Consider the following 19742-nt stretch of genomic DNA (forward strand, 5'->3'; position numbering starts at 1 on the left):
GGAAGTTGTTGGTAGTTAAGTGGAGTGGTAAGGGATAATCACTAAATGCAGTGGGTTAAGGATGGGGGGGGTGAATAAGGGGAATGTTGTGAAATTGTGCCACAAATGCAGAGCAAGGGAGTGGGATCAGAATGGAACACAGGTGATCATGGGATAAAGAAAATTACATGTTTTTCATGGCGAGTAGGATTAATGCTAGTTTCCATGTAGATAAGAATTTTTTTCTAAGCAATAGAAGGTGAAGCAGGTTGTTCACAATGTTTGCAGACCAGCCCATACTAAATCCAGAGCTCAGGTGGAGGCTGTGCCCTTAGAGGAAATCAGAAAACTATTTTTGTTGGCCTAGCAGGAAATGTAGACTAAGTAAGGGTAAAATCAGCAAGGAAGTGACTTCAGTGGTCAAAGGAGGAGGAGCTCTCATCACATATATCTTCTAACAGACAGCTAGAGCATTTGAAGATTTGCTGATTTGAATTATATATTTTAAAATTTTAGGGAAAACACAGATACATACACATAAAGCCTGTTTCTTCATCTTACATTTTAGTCTGGTTCAGAGAGCTCTTTGGAACTTTCAAAACACTTCTATTGCAATGTAAACTCTGTTGCACTTTATCATTTTATTTATGAAAAATAAGTATAATTTAGTATTCTCTTAGGATCCCTAATTTAGTATTCACTTTGGATTCCATTAGCCTTTGGAGATTTCAGTGTGCAATAAATATGTGATAAATGAATGAATTAAAAATTTAGCAAAGATGAAATAAATACATATGTCTCTGGAATTTTGAACAAATTGCTGTTTGCCTTACAGCCCCTAAATAAATTGGGTTTTTTTGGTGACACATAGAAAAATATAAGCATGCATGTTTTGTATTTTTGACAAGTAACCTCACTTTTCTGAGTTTCAATATGTTTGACAAACTTAAAAATAATTTAGGAAGGTAATCTAATTGATTAAAATTACAATATAATTTGCCATTTGTGGAAATGTATCATCTAATGCTTCTTCTAACCAATTATATTTTAAAATAATCTTGATTTTCAAATAATATTATTCAAGTTTATGGTGATATAAGATCAGAATCTAAGGTATTATGTTCCACTAGGTGACATTATGGTGCTTAAATAGTGAAATATTTTAATTAATAATGTCAGATTCTAATGATGTTTTGTTAGTACATTTCTTTTAGAGATAAGTATCGTATCAGTGGTTATCTAAATTGAAGAGGTTCGCATGTCGTTATACGTTTTTCTTAATTGTTCTGAAAAACTTTAGGGAGCTTCTGAAATGAAAGCCACATTTATATATAGAAAGATGTTTATAGAATATCTATTTTATGTGACTTTCATCTACACTTATTAAAATCCATATGATATTGAGACAAAGGAGATTCATACTTACTTCGTATTACATAAAATTGTCATGATTTATTAGAATTTGGAAGAATTTATAAAAGGGAACTTTGAAGGCAAAAGCCTGAGAAAATTCATGATGTTGAATTTTTCTTAAGAGATTTTTTCCTTGATATTCTAATAAGAATGATTCATAGTTTTTAAATACTGAAATTATTTTAGCAGTGTTATGATTATTTATTTTACTGTTTAGTATTTCAGAGAAATGAGACATTTTTTAATTTGGTATTTCAAAAAATCAAACTCATCTGGAAATGTGTTTTTTTTCAAAAATATTTTCACAGCAGTTCAAATTAATGATCCTTTTAAATGTTATCCGATCTTACATGGGAAATAAATTAAGGAGTATATGTGCTTTTAATAGTCATACATGGTTAAAATTACCAGTTATTTCAATTTAGCACATTAATGTGAATGAAAATTTAAGTGTGTGACCTGCCAATTTACTCTTCCTGATTAGGCGTGATGGCTACAGATATAGGCAATCTCCCAATTTGCTCACCCCATTTTTCTAAGTCACTCCACTGGAAATTCTAGCTGACTAAATTCATTTTACCACCAAGATGTCTTTGAATATTTCATAGCATCATTTGGAATATTCTTTATATTCACTTTGCTCATGTTCAACTCATGTTGGCATTTTAGAGAGCACATATTTGGATACTATGTGCCTCAATAGCTTTTGGCTTGGCGGTACCTAGAAACTCTGAATTCTGACAAGAACTGTTGTGTGATATTATTAGGCAAATATTTGGGAGGTCTCATTTCAATTCATTTTCTCCCATTATTGATTTTGAAAATATGTAGTAGATGGTAGAAACCATTTAAATGCCTAGAGATAACTTTATGCCAGATTAAAATATCACAGATATAATGTAATTTATAGTAGTATTCTAATTTTCCCCTTGGTGTATCAGCATTATGGAAAGAAGTACATTCTTTTTTCAGCAATTTTCTCATTAGTGTCAGAATTTTACTCATACAAAACCATGCTGAAATGTTAGAACTCTCTGGAAGACTTGAGCTTGGATTTGATTTAGAAGGAAGGGGCTTCCAGAGAGTTCTTCATTGTTAATTATAGACTGTATACTTCACTCTTATACTGATTGGGAATTTTGTCTATGTGCCCTCTGTAGTTGTGCTTTCTTTCCCCTACTATATTATTATTACTCAGGAAGCTTTTGGTGTGTGATCATCTTTGCAAGTCATTTTAAGTAATATCAGGTAAAGCACAACTGGTTTATTAGCTTTGTAAGAAAAATAATCAGGCCTTCCCTAATTTTAGGCATTAAATATTTAATGTAGTATTTACAACAGTAACTTTATGTAAATGAAGATAAATCAGTGTTGATTAGTTGATGGATCTATGTTTAATTTGGTAAATCCCCTAATATCCTTTTTTTACTTGTGATATTTAATGTATTTTTGCATTATAGATTTATTTAGACTATAATACTTATACATCATATATGATTTAATGCATGTCATATAGGACATGTATGACAATATTCTGTGACATATGTTTTGTCATATTATGTTGGCCTTTATTATGTTGAGGTAGGTTCCCTCTATTCCCACTTTCTGGAGAATCTGTCTCATAAATGAATCTTAATTTTTTTTTTTTTTTTTTTTTTTTTTGTCTTTTTGCCTTTTCTATGGCCACTTCCAGCGGCACATGGAGGTTCCCAGGCTAGGGGTCTAATCGGAGCTGTAGCTGCCAGCCTACACCAGAGCCACAGCAACACGAGATCCAAGCTGCATCTGTGACCTATACCACAGCTCATGGCAATGCCCTATCCTTAACCCACTAAGCAAAGCCAGGGATTGAACCCACAACCTCATGGTTCCTAGTCGGATTCGTTAACCACTGCGCCACAACGGGAACTCCATGATTGTTAAATGTTATCAAAAGCATTTTCTGCATCTATTGAGATGATCATACAGTTTTTACTGTTCAGTTTGTTAATGTGGTTTATCACACTGTTTAGCAGATATTGAAAATTCCATGCATCCCTGGGAAAAATCCCATTTGATTGTGGTATATGATCATTTTAATGTATTGTTGGAATCACTTTGCCAGCATTTTATTGAGAATTTTTGTGTCTATTTTCAACAGGGATACTGGTCTATAATTTAATTTTTTGTGGTATTTTTATCTGGTTTTGGTATTAGCGTGATGGTGGCCTCACATAATAAGTTTTAAAGTGTTCCTTCCAGTGCAATTTTTTTTTCTTGGCATAGTTTCAGAAATACAGGTGTTAACTCTTCTCTAAATGGTTGGTGGTATTTGCTGGTGAAGACATCTGGTCCTGGAATTTTGTTTGTTGTGAGTTTTTAATCACAGATTCAATTTCTGTACTTGTAATTGGTCTGTTTATATTTTCTCTATCTTCCTGATTAAGTCTTGGGAGATTGTACCTTTCTAAGAATTTGTCCATTTCTTTTAGGTTGTTCATTTTATTATCATATAGTTGCTTATAGTAGTCTCATAGCACTTTGTATTTCTGTGATAGCATTTTAATTTATCCTTTTTTTATTTCTAATTTTATTGATTTGGGCCCTATTCCCCACCCCCCTTGTTTTTTTTGTTGAATCTTGCTAAACATTTATCAATTTTGTTCATCTTTTCAAAGAATCCTCTTTTATTGCCATTGATCTTTACTGGTGTTTTAGTCTTTATGTTATTTATTTCTGTTCAGATTTTATTTCTTTCCTTATACTTTGGGTATTATTTGCACTTCTTTCTCTAGTTTCTTTAGGTGTAAAATTAGATTGTTATTTGAGATTTTTCTTATTTCTTAAGATAAGTTTTTAATGCTATAAACTTCCCTCTCAGCACTACTTTTTCTGTGTTTCATAGGTTTTCAACAAATGAAAAATGTTGTGTTTTAGTTTTCATTTGTCTCTAGGCTCTTTTTTTTTTTTTTTTTTTTTGGTCTTTTTAGTACTGTACCTACAGCCACAGCAATGCCAGACCAAGCCACATCTGCAATCTGTACCACAGCTAATGGCAACACAGATCATTAACCCACTGAGCTAGGCCAGAGGTCAAACCTTCATCCTCATTGATCCTAGTCAGATTCATTTCTACTGAGCCACGATGGGAACTCCTCTAGGTATTTTTTGATTCCCTTTTTGATTTCTGCAGTGATCTATCAGTTGTTTACTAGACCTAATTGACATCTATAGGTATTCTACCCCAAAAGAGCAGAATACACATTCTTTTTTAGTGCCATGAAACATTCTCTAGGATAGATCATATGTTTGCCTACAAAGCAAGTCTCAGTAATTTAAGAAAATTGAAATCATATCAAGAACCTTTTCTGACTACAATATTATGAGGTTAGAAATCAACCACATGAAAAAAACTAAAAAACACAAGCATATGGAGGCTAAAAGCACTTTTTAAAAAATATCTGCTCATCTGCAGGGAGAATTTATAGATTTAAATATACGTCATTAATTTTATATGAAGGAAAAATTACTCAGTTTACTGCTATGTATTTAAATAAGGCTTAATGAATAATAATTCTAATTAATAATTTTAAACAATTTGTACTTTTTCTATTCCTGAGTTACATATAAATGTATGGTTATCAATAGGACCATGATGAAGTGTGTTCAAGGGTTTTTCTTATTTTATATTTTCCTTCAGAAAAAATTAAGTAATTTTATGTCAATTATTAATAAAAATTATTAAGTTCAAGAGTCTTATTTAGATTTTAAAATTAAGAAAAAGGATGAAATTATTGTATGTACTGCCTCAAAATTTTGGATGACAGATGATAAAATAATTTTCCATCAGAGTAGCTAATAAAGAATATATATATATTTATTTATCCTTTTTTCTCCAGAATTAAGACTTTTTATGCAAGCAATTTATTCAAGTAGTTCATGTTTCATATGGCTAAATGATTTTAATCATTTATTTCTGTTGTTTGGGCATAAAAACTGCACAATAAATTCTTCCTTGTAACTTATTAGTAAATGGTTGAAATATAGGAAAAAAAAACTGTAAAAAGCAAATATTTTATCTGGACAAGGAGACAAAGTATTATTTTTCTCCCAAAAATTAACCTAAGTTCTTAAGTACAGTAAGACTGTCCATCAATTTTAAGTAATTTGCTCTTCAGTGAAAAGCCTTATTCCCTTCATGCTAAGTATATACATTAAAAGAAAAAAATCAGCTGAGGGTATTTACGCAAGTAAAGTTACTAGGAGAAGGAATCATAAGTTAAGTGGTTATTCAGAAGTGTCCCAGAGAGAAGAAGTAGCAGCATAGAATTGAGATAACTCCTCTCTTTTACAAAGAGACAATAAGAATTTGACCTCTGAAAAGACAGAGGATTGAAATATGGATTAGATCTAATCATAGTCATATCTAGACTGTCACTTATATCATTATTTTACAGAAATGATTTTGGTATTATTTGTTAGTTAAATCTCCATTACTAATTAATGACATCCGACCCATAATTCTAATTCCATCAATGTGTACTATGGGAGTTTTATGTCTCATCCTTTTTTTTTTTTTTTTTTTGTCTTTTTGCTATTTCTTTGGGCCGCTCCCGCGGCATATGGAGGTTCCCAGGCTAGGGGTCGCATCGGAGCTGTAGCCACTGGCCTACGCCAGAGCCACAGCAACGCGGGATCCCAGCCGCGTCTGCAACTCTACACCACAGCTCATGGCAACGCCGGATCGTCAACCCACTGAGCAAGGGCAGGAACCGAACCCGCAACCTCATGGTTCCTAGTCGGATTCGTTAACCACTGCGCCACGACGGGAACTCCATATGTCTCACCCTTGAGCTATGGTCTGGTTTAGTCAGCATTGCCATAGGGTCATTATTAGGAAAAAGGAGACTATATATATAGTCTCACACACACATACATATCTATATATAACTATGAAGTGAATAGTAGAAGGACAATATACTCTAGTATTATTGCATCATCTGATGGCAAGATGTAAATGGCTTGAAATTTCCAGTGGAATCTAAGCCTTAATCATTATACTTAACCTTATTGCTGTTTTTATTAGCATTTAATTGTTCCACTTATTGGCATAACTCCTTTAATTTCGTGTAAAAATATTCAATCTAGATCAGATTTGAATTCTATTAGACTTTTTATGATCTTTTCTTTCTTATCATTAATCATTAATGTTCAACACATTCTAGTTAGTATAATTAACATAATACCATGTAATTATAGGTGTGGAACTGACACAAGTTATTTCCAAGTAACTTTACTCATAACATATCAGAGGAAATCCTAAAATAATGTCATATCTCAATTTAACTATATCAGAATATTTGAATTTTAAATTGTGATTTTTTGATATCATCTTTCTCATAGGCAAGAAAAAAGAATACTCATTTTACATATAAGAAAATAAATATTAAATAATTTTCCTCAAATTTTAATGTCAGTTTCATATAAAACATTATAACTTCTCTAGTCATACAGATACTTTTTTTTTCTATAAACATATAGCATTTTGTCTAACAGTTAAAATTTCAAAATATAAGGTCATAATAGAAATGGTTTAGTTCAACTTACTGCAATTCCTTCCAAGCTCTGCTATTTAGGAGGAATTGAGTAGGGATTTTCAATGGTAATCATTTTTTCAGACTACTGTTTCCCAGACTGTTAAATGAAAGAAAAGAAAAAAGATAACTGCAACTTTGTAGCCAAAGTACAGCCTGGAAAAGAGAAAACCAAAAGGTTATTTGCTGCTTTACTTTGGGCTAATAATACTTGTTTATATTAATGGATTGAAAAAATTTTATTCATTTTAAAGATTTCTCCCTTAAACAGCCCAGGACCCAAAAAGGAAACAATACACCAAGTAACTTAATTATAAAATGTCAAAGCTTAAGAACAAGCATTCACAAAGCACCATTATGAGATTTCAATAGCACTGAGACCTGCTCAGGTTAACCTGCCAACTATGTCCTATTTGCAAGTAAAATTTACCCTCTTTCCTAATCAACTGCTCTAGAGCTGATTATTTCCCATTTATTTAATGCTATCTGCCAGGCCTCCCAAATGTTTTAGTCCTTATTTTAGGACCATCTCAGACTCATTAGCCTTTTGCCTGACAGTGCCAATGTGACTGTCTGACAGCCTGAAACTTGGAGATGTTATGCCATTGAGTGTCAAGATCTTTCCAGGAAAGAAGTGTTCGGAAAAAAAAAAAAAAAAGAACACATATTTAAATAATGCCAATTTATGCAGCAAGGTAACAAAGCCAAATATTTTAAATTATGTCTGTATGCCAGAATATTATTTTTTTCAAATGCAACTACAATAAAATAATGTTTGTTTTCCATGATTCTGTAAGCAATATTCCTTTTGAAGTTTTTCAGGACCCAGTGTTCTTTTTGCAAAAAGCTCTATGCTATGAATAGTTTACAGAATTATTTCTGATTATATAGTATTACATTAAATAAATATTTTTGATCTTTGCCAAACATAAGTAGAAGCACTTTTATATGGTTTAATATAAGAGGCAGTATACTATGGAAACATTTTTCAAATTTATAGATAAATTTTAAGTTCACAATGCATATTAAATCTCCTATTTTCTAACTAATTATTTTACATTTCTCACAGAATCGGAATTAATTGATCAGTGATTTAAACTAACAAGGACTAAACTAGTACAACAGGGAAAAAGAAAAGTTTCTATATCTAACTATGAAAACATACTAAACAATCAAAAAGTAATTTTAATGTTGATTCAAGCTTGTGGAAATTAGCCACATGTTTAGTTCATTTAGATTAGGGTTTCAGATGCTTTTTGGATGCCACCAGTATTTAGCTTGGATTGGTAACCTAAAATGGCTAGATCATCTTAGAGAAAAACTAAAAATTCCAACACTACTGTTATCTGGAGGAAAACAAATCAACTAAAGGAAGATAAAGAGAATATAATGCCATGAATTTATGTAAAAGAGCCATAAAATCTCATTGCCTCATAATTTTGTGCCGAGCACTTTGAATGCAAGTATAGAGATCTTCAGAAATGGTAAAAAGAACCTATCAGAGTTCACACAGTAATATTGACAGCTGAAATTAGAAGCAGGTGATCACAAAGCCTTTGGCTCCCCTCTTTACCTCACTCTGTTTTCTTAAAATCCTATAGTGTGCAACTGTTAAGTGTTTAGATAAGCTAGGCCTTGGTATTGGAGCCTCATATACATTTTGTTTGGCTAGTGGACTTGCAAGAATCTTAACTGTCCCTCTGTTCCGTCATGCAAACACATGCCTTAAGATACAAACAAATAGAAGCTCCCTGAGATGACCTGTCCCACAGCCCTTTTGGTCAGCAGTCTCTCCTGCCTCCTAGCATCTGTATGCCCTATATGAACCTTGCAGGATTTACCAAAACCCCACTCTTTCGCTTTAAATTGACCAATCAGGCCATATCTGCAGAACCCCAATACCTCCACTTGTAGGCACTAATAAAGACTTGGCTCCAATTCCATCTCTGTCTGCCTTCTGTCTTGACTATGCTCTGTGACCCCTGAAAGCATGTCATGAATTCTTTCAGGACTTGAGGACCAAGAGTAGTAAACTTCTCTATTTCAATTTATCTTTTGGTCTGTTTGCCAAATGTGACACCCTATGTTCTACTTAACAAATGTTAATTTAATAAAGTCACAACTTAATTGTTTATTATCATTACTATTACTACTATTATTATACATAAAAGGGGAAAATAAAAGCTCAAATGACCTGACAACTATCATATTAAAATAATTTCAAACACAGGCTTTAAAAAGCATGTTAGACATTAGGTTGTGAATTCTCAAGTTTCATTTTTTTAAGGCTCTTCAAATGAAGCAAACTCATATTCTTATTTTTAGTTTATTAGTTAAATACATTTATACCAAGATCATTGCTTGTTACATAAATTGTGGATCATGTGCCAATGATATACTTTCAGTCACTAGATAAAAATCATTGGTTAAATCATCTTCCAAAAATCACTTTATATGGGAAAATATATTTCAAATGGAAAACTTATAATTATAAGACAACTAGAATAAAAATAAACCTTAATACCTAACAGGGATATAAGCACAACCAGTAAATTTAAGATGCCATAATTAACAGTGTGAAAAACTTAGAATGATCCCAAACAGCTGTTTCAATATGACTCCAAGATGGCTGACACATAAATGTCACCATACAACACTGAAAGCACTCTTGTGATCTTTAACAGCAGAGGAGTTAAACTTTAATTTATGAATAAGATCAAATGTTAAAGTAGATAAAACAAGCTTAAGGAGGAAAGAAAGCAAGATTACCATCAAAAATCTTACATCTGGAATCTAATATATGACACAGATGAACCTATCTACAGAAAAGAAACAAACTGATGGACTTGTTGTTGCCAAGGGGAAGGGGAGGTAGTGGGGTGGACTGGGAGCTTGGGATTAATAGAGGCAAACTATTGCATATAGAGTATATAAGCAATGAGAACCTGCTGTATAGCACAGGGAACTATATCTAGTCACTTAAGATGGAACATAATGGAGGATAATGTGAGGAAAATAACATATGCATATATCTATGACTGGGTCAATTTACTGTACAGCAGAGATTAACAGAACATTGTAAATCAACTATAATAGAAAAAATAAAAATCTTAAAAAATAAATAAAACTCATCACCAGTTTGAAGCCAAGTGGTTCATAAGAAGAGTGTGAAACAGGGAAATACATCAACATGTTTCAAATTTATTTTAACACACACATATATAGTTATACATTTCTATATTAATATAGATCTATGTTAATATCTCTATAATATAAATCTGTATCTACATATTTATATATAATCTGTGAAGTAAAGGGAAAGATAATGATCAAAATTAATTTTATTTTATGTTGTTGTTGTTGTTGTTGCTGCTATTTCTTGGGCCGCACCCGTGGCATATGGAGGTTCCCGGGCCAGGGGTCGAATCGGAGCTGTAGCCACCGGCCTACGCCAGAGCCACAGCAACGCGGGATCCCAGCCGCGTCTGCAACCTACACCACAGCTCATGGCAACGCCGGATCGTTAACCCACTGAGCAAGGGCAGGGATCAAACCCGCAACCTCATGGTTCCTAGTTGGATTCGTTAACCACTGCGCCACAACAGGAACTCCCAAAATTAATTTTAAAGGCTGATCAATACCTAAGGGTCTTTCTAAGAGAAGACTATCCAGTGACATTCAATACAGACATGGATTGCACAAATATTGATTGGTGTTGTACTTATAGTATGCCTACAGTATAAAACAGACAAAAATTAAAAAAAAGGAAATAGACCTCAACTTTAACATATTTTAGAGGCAATAACACAAACATTATAGAATCTTTAAAACATGGCCTTGTGCTTACATTGCACCTCATTCCCTTTTCACCTAACATTTCTCCTCACCATTGGTGAGAACTGTGTCATGGTTTTATATTCCTTACGTGAAAATCATGTACCATTCGTGGATAGGCTTTTGGTGTATCTTGCCCTCCATCCTTTCTTTTAGAAAAGAAGCTCAACTTATGCTACCAGCTCATGAGAAGGGAAAAAGGCTATGGCCAAACTAACCTGTCTGCACCCTGCATAGGCATTATAGATGGGCTTACAGCAAGTTCAGCCTAGAGAGCAGTGACCACCCTGCTCTCACGCTGAGAACAAAGTCACCTTCACAGTATGCAGAAAACTTCTGCCACTTTTTCTTTCCCTCTCTGTGGGGAGAAACCTCTCTTAGTGAGCCTTCTGAACCTGACCTTCCAGCATGACAAGACAATCTTCAGGATACCATGCTGCTTAGATGGCTAAAGCTACTGCTTCATACTGTTTAGAATTTCACCCTTTGACATACTACACACTATCTTTAAAGTTTAGAAATTTAGTCTTATCACACTTTGACTTTCTTCAAATTAGTTCGAGTTATGTCTTTTCCTCTCTTAACTTTAGGGGTAGCCAAAATATTTCACATGTCATCAGCATGATTTCTTAACCTAATAGTTCCTACGAAGATATATGACTGTGATAAATAACATTTCATTATTCTTCTCTCTTTATGATTTACTATAATTCTTAAAAGTAAAAGAAATACTATCAAATAGACTGCTGATTTCAATGAAGTGAGGAGTAATGGGTCATATTTATACTTTGTTCTATAACAAACAAAAACATAAATAATAAAATGGACAAAATCTATATTTCAATGGTTTCCAAGATCATGGACATCAAGAAACAATTGACATTGATCCCTTGGATACTGGAAAAAGATGAGGTGAGCCTTAACATTGTTTTCTGTCTTGTGAGAGTTTTAGAAATGGCACCAGTATAAGGAAGCTAAGCAGAACCCAAGAATCCCAGTATTTGAAGAGATAGAGTTAAGAGTACAGCAAACCAAAATAGAGTAGTAGGATATAGTACCAATTATTAAAAAGTGGTACAGAGAAAGAAATCCAGCAATCAGACATTCAGCAGAACATACTTCTTTCAGAATATATTTCAGCAGAATATTGATCATCATATTGCATATAATAAAACTATCTGAAAACAGATAATTATGAATATTTGTGTCTCCTGAACATTCATTTTGAAATTTAATCCCCACTGTGATGGTATTAGGAGATGGCACCTTTGGGAGGTAATTAAATCATGAGGGTAGAACCCTTAGGGATAAGATTAGTGCTCTTATAAGAAGAGATAGTTGCTCTCTTCTCCATGTAAGAATATAAGAAGTCTGCAGTCTGCACCTGGAAAAGGGTCCTTATCAAATTTATACCATTTTTTGGAGTTCCCATCATGGCGCAGTGGAAAAGAATCTGACTAGGAACCATAAGGTTGTGGGTTCAATCCCTGGCCTCACTCAGTGGGTTAAGGATCCGGCATTGCTGTGAGCTGTGGTGTAATTTGCAGATGCGGCTCAGATCTGGCATTGCTATGGCTGTGGCGTAGGCTAGTGGCTACAGCTCTGCTTATACCCCTAGCCTGGGAACCTCCACATACCATGGGTGTGGTCCTAAAAAGCCAAAAGCTAAAAGCCAAAAAAAAAAAAAAATCCATACTATTTTAGCACACAGATTTTGGACTTCCAGCCTCCAGAACTGTGAAAAAACAATGTTTGTACTTAAGCCACCCAGCCTATGGTAATTTGTTACTACAGTCCAAACTAAGGCATAAATTGGCACTGAGAAGTGGGGTATTGATGTAACAAATACCTTAAAATGGGGAAGCAGCTTTGGAACTGGATAGTGGAAAGAGGTTGGAAGAGTGTTGAGAAGCATGCTAGGAGAAGCCAAGAGTTTTAAAGGGATTTTTAAAGGCAAACCTGATAAGGTTACAGAAATGTAAAGAAAGCTTTTGTTTTCTTAAAGAATATATGAATAATCATGTATAGAATATTGGTAGAAGTATGGATAGTAAAAGCTATTTTGATGCAACTTCAGTCAGAAAAGAAGGACTATTATTTGATAATAAAGAAAAAAGTGATCCTTGTTATAAAGTAGAAAAGAAAATAGCTGAAATGTGTTCCTGTTCTAGTGTTTTCTGGAAGGTAAAATTTGCAAGCAATGGAGTATTTGGTCTTCCTGAAGGGCTAGAGGAAAACATAAGAAGAAAAACATGACCTGAAGATTGAATTATTAAGCAAAAAACATTATATCTTCAATTTGGAAAATTTTCAGTCTATCCATATTGCAAAAAAAAAATGAAGAAGCATGTTCAGAAGAGAATACTAAGAGTATGGCTAAGCAACTCCTTGATAAGATTAGTATGCTTATGAACCCTGGACTTAATCAACTACCCCAACAAGAAAACTACTGATTTAACAGAAGAGGAAGGAGTTAGAACAGAGTTAAGAAAGGTTGTTAGGACAGAGTTAAGAAGTAGTTGTAAATATACTTCATAGATTTTAAGGATGGAGCAATTTTGCTGTGACCATAATCTATTTTGTAATACAAGGGAAGAATCACCCCTAAGATGATTCAGAGATTATCAGGGTTTCTTCCTCTGTTTCAAAAGTGGGTGTCATTCCCTCATTTTCAATAGGGCAGTGAGTTTCTTCCCAAAGTCTCAGAGGTTTAACCTCTGCCTAGAAAAGATCTGGGGACAGGAACCATTCCTGTTCTCTGGTGGCAGCAGGACTGCTACCTTAGTGGAACTCCAGGGTAGACTAGGGAGTCAAAAATTTATCCTCAATATTCTCATGACTTGCTAGGTTTTCAACTTGTTTCAAACCCATCATCTTCTCTCCTTCCCTTTTTATCCCTTTGGGATGGGAATATCTAAGCTATTCTTGTACCATCATTGTATTTTGGAAGCATATAACTTGTGTGGTTTTATAAGTTGACAGCTGGGGAGAAATTCTGCTTCAGGATGAACTGAAGCTTGAGTCTCACCTATGTCTAACTTAGATTAAGATGAGACTTTAGATTTTAGAGTTAATGCAAGAACAAGTCAAGACTTTTGGGGATTTTGGGATGGAATAAACATAATTTTTATGTGATAAGGACATGCATTTTGGTGGCCGGGGATAGAAATGTTATAGTCTGGATATTCACACTGCTTTAAAATTCATACATTGTAATTTAATCCCCAATATAATGGTATTATGAAGTGGAGGGTTTGAAAGGTAATTAGGTCATGATGGTATAGTCCTCATGAATGAGATGAGTGCCCTTATAAGAAGAGATCAGAGAACTAACTTACTCTCTTTCTGCCATGTGAAGACACAAGGATATGTCTGCAATCTGCAAAGCCAAAGAGAGATCTCACCAGAACCTGACCATGCTGATACCCTGGTTTCAAACTTCCAGCCTCCAGAATTGTGAGAAACAAATTTCTCATTTTTATATGCCACCCACTCTCTATTACTTTGTTATTGCAGCCCAGACTGACTAAGACACATGGAAAGAACTATTCAAAATGATTAAAAAGAACAGAACCTGGCACTCATAAAAGAAGGCTTCATATTTCATAGGATATTGGGAAAACTACCCAGAATGGTTTTATCTTGGGGGGAATAATTAACCCTAGATTAAGTTATCTTCTTGTCTCACTAAACAACTGATAAAAGCAATAAAAAAAAATAATTGTTACAACATTCCAGAACTAAGCTCAATAATAGGTGTAGGGCTACAAAATATTCGTCAAAAAAAAAAAAAAAAAAAAAGTGAAATGTATAATGTCTGGTTTGTTAGGGTTTTTCTAAGAAACAGAACAGGATGTGTGTATATCTGTTTGTCTATCTAGCTATCTAGGTATCTATTGAGAGATTTTATGAAATTAGCTCAAGTAATTGTGGAAGAGCTTGGTTAATCCAAAATCTGCTGGGCAGGCTGATAGGCTAGAATTCCAGAGTAGAGGAATCCCAACTACAATCAAAGGCATTCTCCTGGCAGAATTCCTTTTTGCCTGAGGGAGGTCAATCTTTGTTCTATTAAGGTCTTCAGCTGATTGGATGGGAATTGTCTATATTACATAGGGTAACCTACTTTAACAAAGTCCACTAATTAAAATGTTAATCTCAAATAAATCAAATCTGAACTATTCATTTTGGTACCCCGTGACCTGCATAGTTAGCACTGCAACAGGAACTCTTTTGCACACATGCTACAGCATCAGCAACTCAACTATCAAAAACAATAAAATAAAATAAAATAGCTTTGCATAAAAAAAGACATGTTAATCTCATCTCAAAAAATACCTGCACAAAGACAGGTGTTTATTATCCAGAATAATAAATATCTGGACACTCTTGCCTGGCTAATTTGGCTTATAAAATCAACCATTACATAAAGAAATTAAAAAAAATATATATAAAGTTAACCATCACATCAGACAATCAATGGAATATTTTCAGAATGCAATGAAGCAGGAAAATATGACCCTGTAAGGGAGGAAAAAATAATTGAAATCAACCCAGAACTGACAAAGATATTAAAATAACAACTGAGAACATTAAAAGAGTTTATATCTGTAATGTACATTTTTACAAAATAAGTTGATTCTTGCAAAGATAAAAAAAATTGAAAAACCTCCAGCTGGGTTAAAAAAAAAAGAATACAAATTGCTAATATCAAAAAAATGAGAGGTCAGTATTACAGAGCCCAATCTACATTAAATGGATAATGCAGGAATAATTCTATGCCCACAAATTTGATAACATACTACAAAAATCCCACAGCTAACTTCATTCTTAATTGTCAGAAACTAAAGCTTTTCCACCAAGATCAGGAAACAAGGCAAGCATATACTCTCTCAATACTACTCTTCAACACCATATTGGAAGTCCTAGATAATGTCATAAGGCAAAGGAAGAAAATGAAAAGTATAAAGATTAGAAAGGAATAAATACAACTATCTTTGCACGTGGTATGACTGTGTATGTAGAAAATCAGAAAGAAGTGGCATAAACACTCCTGGATCTAATAAGCAAGATTGGAAGATTAATAAAATCAATTATGTGCATATCTCTATAAAGATAACTACAAACTCTGATGAATAAAATCAAGAACTAAATAAATGGAAAGACATTGAATATTCATGGACAAGAAGACTCAATATTATCAAGATGTCAGTTCTTCCCAACCTGATGTATAAATTCAATGAAATCCTAATCAAAATCTCAGCAAATTATTTTATGGAAATCTATAAATATTTTCTAAAGTTTATATAGAGTAGCAAAAGCCTCAGAATAGCCAAAGACATTATTGAAGGAGATGTACAGTTTGAACAGAGGCAATGACTTCAAGATTGTAAAGCTATAATTATCAAGATAGTGTGGAATTGGAAAGACAAAAGACAAAGAGGTTACTAGAACAAAATAGATAGTCCAGAAATAGAAAGCTTATGGCCAAATAAAACCCAGAACAAAAATGTTTATAATAGCTTTATTCATAATTGCCCAAACTGGGAAGCAAGCAAGATGTTTTCTGTAGGGAATGATTAAATAAACTGTGGTATGTCCAGGCAATGGAACACTACTGAGAGCTAAAAAGAGATGAGCTCTCAAGTCATAAAAACACACAGAGGAAGCTTAAATGCATATTGTTAAGTGAAAGAAGCTAATCTGTGAAGACTACATATTATATTGTTCCAACTAAAAGACATAATGTAAAAGATAAAATTATGGAGAAAATACAAAAGATCAATGGTTATCACAGGTGAGAGTAAATTGGGATTAACAGGTGGAACACAAGAATTTTAGGGCATTGAAAATATTCTGTGTGATACTATAATAATGGATACATGTCATCATACATTACCACAAATTCATAGAAGGTGCAGCACCAAGAATGAAACCAATGTAAACTATGTATTTTGGTTGAATACGATGTGTCAATTTAAGTTCATAAATTGTAACAAATGTACCTCTCTGGTGGGGGATGTTGCTAAAGAGGCAAACTATACATATGCGGAAGCAAGGATTATATGGGAGATCTCTGTAACTTTTCCTTCAATTTTGCTCTGAACCTAAAATTGCTCTAAAAAGAATTGTCTTAAATAAGAACTTGTCACAGACATTCATTCAAAGGTGTAAATAAGAAACTTCTTCAGCATGAAAAAATATCTATGAAATAATAACATTTTATAATTAATATTTGAAGATGTTTTAAGTTCTATAACAAAATAAACATACCTGCTCTCATCACTTGTATCCAACCTTTATTGCCAGTACTAACCAGGGCCACAAATCAAGAGAATAAGTGGGAGCATACATATATGAAAGTAAGAAGCAAATTGTCCTATTCACTGATGACATGGTCAAGAGAGTATACAAAAAAGCTCTAGAGCTGAATTTAGCATTGATGCAGTAAAGCAGACCAACATAAAACAATCAAAGATACTGCTAGGTGCTTTTTAATAATAGGTTATTGAAAACTGACTACATATCTACTTATAATAGCACCTAAAATATAAAATAATTTGTAGAAATCAGACTAAAGATATTTAGAATCTGTACAATGAGAACTATAAACTATTTTTGAAAGAAGACCTAGATAGAAGGAGATATATACATTGTTTACTGGTCAGAATACCCAAAGTTATTAGGATTTCAATCCCTCCTTAAATTGGTCTATAAATTAATACATATCCCAATCAAAACTACAGTAGGCTCTTTGTGGAAACAGAAAATCTGATCAATTCTAAAATTCAAAAACAATAATAGCAAAAAGCTAAAAGAGCAGATAGTATTGGAGGATTGACAGTATCTATGTTTTCTTTAAAGCTGCAGTATGAAGAGTCTGATGTGGGCATGAAGTGAAAAAAAATTCATCAACAGAACAGAGCAGAGAATACAGATACATATCCATGTGTATATAAAAATGGACAACTAAATTTTTAACCCTTTATTTAGAAACTATTATGAATGTTGAGTAAATTGCAAAAATAGAGCACTTTGAACACTGCACCTAGCTCCCCACAGTGGTAACAATGTATGCAACTGTAGTACAATATCAAACCACAAAATTGACACTGATTTAATTTTGTTAACTAGGACACAGATCTTAATTTTTGTCAGTTTTAGATATTTTTAAACAAAGTAAAAAGGTAATCTAGTGGAGAAAAAAAATAGTATTTTCAACAAATATTGCAAGAACAATTTGTCATCTTTATACAAATAAATGAACTTGCACCATATATAAAATCTAACTAAAGTGGATGATAGACCTAAACATAATATCTAAAGCTATAAAACTTTAGAAAAACATAAGTGAAAATCTCTGTGACCTTAGGCTCTTTCAACTGGGTTGTATCTATTTCTTACACACCAATAAGATTTCATGAAAAAAATAAACTTTTATCAAAATTAAAAAATTCTGCTCTTCAGAAAATAGTCTTAATAAATTTAAAAGGCAATCTGTGAAGTGTGTGAAGATATTTGTAAAGCATTTATCTAATTAAACATTTTAATGCAGCATTTCTTATCCAAACTTGTTAATAAGAAAACAAAACAAAATACTTAAATACTAGAAAATTATTTGAACAGATCCTTTATCAAAGAAGATATATGGGAGTCATAATGTTATGAAAATATATCAATACCATTAGTCATTAGGAAAAAAATTAAGCATATTAATAAAACTTTGGACGTTTATTAAAAGGAATAAAGGAGTTCCCGTTGTGGCTCAGTGGTTAACAAATCCTACTAGGAACCATGAGTTTGTGGGTTTAATCCCTGGACTTGATCAGTAGGTTAAGGATCTGACATTGCCATGAGCTGTGGTGTAGGTCACAGATGTGGCTCAAATCCCACATTGCTGTGGCTCTGGCATAGGCTGGTGGCTATAGCTCTGATTAGACCCCTAGACTGGGAACATGTATATGCCATGGGTGTGGCCTTAGAAAAGAAAAAAAAAAGGGAATAAAATTAAAGACTGAAGATACCTAGAATTGGCAAGGATATGGAAGAATTGGGACTGTCACACACTTAGTGGGAATGTTCACTGGCACATATTTGGAAAACTGTTTGGCAGTTCCTTAAAAATTAAACATATACCTACCATATAAGAGATCTATTCTACTCCTACATGGGTATTTGCTCAAGGGAAAAGAATGTATATGTACTCACAAAGACTTGTACACCAATGTCTATAGCAACTTCATTGTGATAGCTAAAGCAGGAAACAAACGTCCATCAAGAGATAAAGGAGAGATAATTTTGGTAAATCCATGGAATGGAGTACCACTGTTATGTAAATTGATCAGTCACTGAAACGTGCAACAACATGGAAGTATCTCAAAAGAATTATGTTGACTATAGAAGCCAGTCCAAAAAAGCACATTTTAGTTCTTATTTCATTAATGTAAATATTTAAAAATGCAAATTAATATATTGTAACAGAGAGCAAATTACTTCTTGTTTGGAGAGAGTAACAGGGAAGATGGGAATGATTATAAAAGGTGTGAGAAGACACCTTTTCCCTTGCCAGGAAAAGCAACAAAATCTATTTTTCTCCTTCACCCAAAACTCTGTCTCTGCATTTCTATTTGGCACCAGTAGACAGAGGCCAATTTCTGACAATGGTTGGACCATTTGCGTTGAAAATTGACACCTTCAGTGGTCCTTACAAACAAATATAATGATTTCCTTTCCCTATATATTCTATACATTTCTTCAAATTAATTATTATTGTCCTCACCTAACATTTTCAGTTCCATAATTTGAAATGTGATAATAATGTTCTCATTTTTCATTGCAATCTTTTCATGTCTTTATAATATGGTCCATGAATAACCTTTTGTTTGGGACACCAAAATTTTAGTGTTTATGATTAAAAATTATCAACTAAGAAAATGAGATATCGGG

General features: G+C 33.3%; 1 protein-coding gene across 13 annotated transcripts in view; it reads right to left on the bottom strand.

Annotated features, from left to right (window-relative positions):
* The window catches only part of LOC146397805 (uncharacterized), a 1134194-nt gene that overhangs the window by 472583 nt on the left and 641869 nt on the right, over nucleotides 1-19742 (bottom strand). For 2 of the 13 annotated variants that reach the window (XR_014823711.1, XR_014823710.1), the window contains exon 4: nucleotides 6979-7065. The exons of the other annotated variants lie outside the window; for them this stretch is intronic. The gene's annotated coding sequence lies outside the window, so the exon portion shown is untranslated. The remainder of the gene's footprint in view (nucleotides 1-6978; nucleotides 7066-19742) is intronic. 13 annotated transcript variants of the gene reach the window in all.

Source organism: Sus scrofa, chromosome 13, assembly GCF_054392235.1.
Source record: "Sus scrofa isolate SSC_HxYL_T2T_F1_AM1 chromosome 13, Sscrofa_HxYL_maternal_Yorkshire_Landrace_v2.0, whole genome shotgun sequence".
NCBI lineage: Eukaryota > Metazoa > Chordata > Mammalia > Artiodactyla > Suidae > Sus > Sus scrofa.